This window comes from Myotis daubentonii, chromosome 17 (assembly GCF_963259705.1).
Source record: "Myotis daubentonii chromosome 17, mMyoDau2.1, whole genome shotgun sequence".
Lineage (NCBI taxonomy): Eukaryota > Metazoa > Chordata > Mammalia > Chiroptera > Vespertilionidae > Myotis > Myotis daubentonii.
Genome location: NC_081856.1, coordinates 10,628,125 through 10,631,166, shown reverse-complemented (window position 1 = coordinate 10,631,166; position 3,042 = coordinate 10,628,125). Strand labels below are relative to the sequence as shown.

The 3,042-nt window shown below is 44.1% G+C and overlaps 1 pseudogene; it reads right to left on the bottom strand.

Annotated features, from left to right (window-relative positions):
• Positions 1-946: 946 nt before the first annotated feature.
• On the bottom strand, positions 947-1,464 carry LOC132219965 (small ribosomal subunit protein eS19-like; annotated as a pseudogene).
• Positions 1,465-3,042: the final 1,578 nt, after the last annotated feature.

The window sequence follows — 3,042 nt, the reverse complement described above, 5'->3', positions numbered from 1 at the left end:
GGCCCGAAGTCACCAAAGAGTTGCCAGACATTTCGAGAGAGGTATAATATATAAAAAAAATCAAGAGCCTAGCTCCACAGAGAGATCCCTAAGTGATGTAATCAACAATTCAGACGGGGAGGGAGGGTTGTGGGCTGTAACTTGTCAAGTTAGCCCTAGTTCTGCAGCTGCAACTGGATATAATTTGTGGCTGATTTGGGATTGCTGCTAGGTGAGATGGAGAGGTTGTTCAAGGTGACTAAGGTAGAATAATAGGCAAGCATATTTTTCCTAAAGAAACAAGTTGCTGTTGGATAGGGTCTGAAAGTAGAAAAAACAAAGGATTAAACTAATGCCTATTTCAGTTTTGCGCGAATTAACTTTTTACTGTCATATCTCATTGTAGAGTTAGGCTTTTTGAGGTTTCTTGTGTATTGCCATATATGATCTCTGTTGTTTCCTCGTACACACCTGTGTCTTCAGCCATCCCCATGCATTGGTGACTCCCAAATCTGTGTCTTGAGTACATCCCATCCCCTGGGCTCTGTGTCCATATATCCAAATGCTGGCTGGGCATGTCCATCAGGATGTCCTGCCATCATCTCATAGGTAATATGTCCAAAGGCGAGCTCATCATTTCTACCTCTTTAATCCATTTCATTCAGTATTATCTGATTTGATAAATGGCACTGCTCACTTGCTAAGTCACCTTGTTCTCTCTCTCTTCGCACATATTCTGTTATTGTCACATCTTGCCAATTCTACCTCCTGAATACCCCTTAAGTCCAACCCTTTCTCATAGCCCCTGGAGAGTCCTTTCTGTTTCTTAACCAAATTATTCCAGTAGCCTTCCAAGTAATCATCTGGTCTGCCGTCTTGTCTATCTATACTGAACACCGATGCTGTAATGATGAATATCAAAAGCATATCCGAGTCTACTAATGTATAAAGAAAATTTTTTATTTTATTTTATTTTTTTTTTTTTATAAATGAGGCAATTTATTAACCCAGCACTTGTTCTAATGTTTCTTGTTGGCAGCTGCCACCTGCCCTGCGATCCTGTCCAGATCTCTCTGTCCCTGAGGTGTCAATTTGCGGCCCCCATCCTGATCCTTTTCCACCATTTTCAGCCCCTCCAGGGCTTGGAGGACTCTGCGGCCACGCTCTTAGAGCCTCTGCTAAAGTGGCTGGGCATGACACCATTTCTCTGTCGTCCTCCGTAGATCTTGGTCATGGAGCCAACCCCAGCGCCTCCCGGAAGGTACAGGAGCTGCGCTGTGGAAGCAGCTCGTGTGTAGAACCAATTCTCATCGTAGGGAGCAAGCTCTTTATGCTTGGCCAGCTTGACAGTGTCCACCCATTCAGGGACTTTCAGCTTCCCGGACTTTTTGAGGAAGGCTGCCAGAGCTCTGACGAACTCCTGCTGGTTCACGTCTTTTACAGTAACTCCGGGCATCGTGCGGCCTCCGTGCTGCCAGCCAGGGGAAAGGCTATAAAGAAAATTATACACAACAACTGGGTGGTATTTATTCCAGTATGAAAAACTGATTCATGAGTCAAACATCATCAACACTAATAAAAGAGAAAAATGGTAATTGGCGTACGAGCTACCCTTTTCATTGGCTAATCAGGGCTATATGCAAATTAACTGCCAACTAAGATTGGCAGTTAACTGCCAACTAAGATTGGCAGTTAACTGCCAACAAGATGGAGGTTAATTTGCATATGTAGGGACAATGCAGGGAGGCGAAAGGGAAAGCAGGAAGAAGCCCCCTGCCACTGACAGTGATCGGAAACCCTGGGGGGAGCTAAGAGCTGGGGGGCAGGGCAAAGGCGGCGCTGGGGCCGCCTTTGCCCTGCCCCCCAGCCATGATCGGAGAATCAGGTGCCTTTGCCGCCCTGGCCAGTGATAGCAGGAAGTAGGGGTGGAGCCAGCGATGGGAGCTGGGCACGGTCGAAGCTGGCAGTCCCAGGAGCTAGGGGTCCCTTGCCTGGGCCTAAAGCAAAGCCCACGATCGCGGGGCCGCTGCAGCTGCGGGTCCCCGCTGCCCGAGCCGGATGCCTCAGCCAGAGGCGTCAGGCCTGGGCAAGGGGCCGATCCTGCGATTGGAGGGTGATGGGGGTCAACGCCTGAGGGCTCCCAGTATGTGAGAGGGGGCAGGCTGGGCTGAGGGACACTCCCCCCCACACACACACCCAGTGCACGAATTTTGTGCACCGGGCCCCTAGTTCAATATAATTCACCATATCAACAGGCTAAAGAATAAAAATCATGTCATCATATCAAATTGATACAGAGAAAGAATCTGATAAAATCTAACACTCATTCATGATAAAAACTCTCTGAACATTAGGTTTAGAGAGGAACATCCTGAACTTGATACTGAACATCTACAAAAAACCTAGAGTTAACATCATACTTAATAGTGAGAGATTAGACACATCCCACTAAGATTAGCAGTGAGGCATAAATGTCCTCTCTCCCTACTGCTACTGGAACTCCTAGCTAGTGGAATACAAGAAAAAGAAATTTAAAGTGTACAGTTCGGAAAGCAAAACTATAGAACCTATAGAAGAAAATCTATATGACTTCGGCTTTAGTGGTGAGTGTTTAGATATAACAACAGAAGTGTGATGTGTGAAAGGGAAAATTGATAGCTTGAACTTAATTAAAATTAAAAAATTCTGCCATGGGAAAGTCACTGTTAAGAGAATAAAAATATAAGCCAGGGATGTATTTTCAAAACATATACCTGATAAAAACCTTGTATCCAAATTATACAAAGAACTTTTAAAAGTCAACATTAAGAAAATAAACAACATAATTTTAAAAATGGGCAAAAGATATCACACTGAAGAAGATATATGGATGTCAAATTAGCAATGAAAAGTACAAAGTCATTTGTCATTAGTAAAATGCCAAGTAAAACAAAAGTGAGATTCTAGTAGACATCTATTAGAATGGTTAAAATTGGAAAAACAGACAAAATCAATTATCTACAAAGATGTAGAGTAATAGCAACTCTCATTCATTGCTGGTGGGATGCAAAATGGTATAGACAT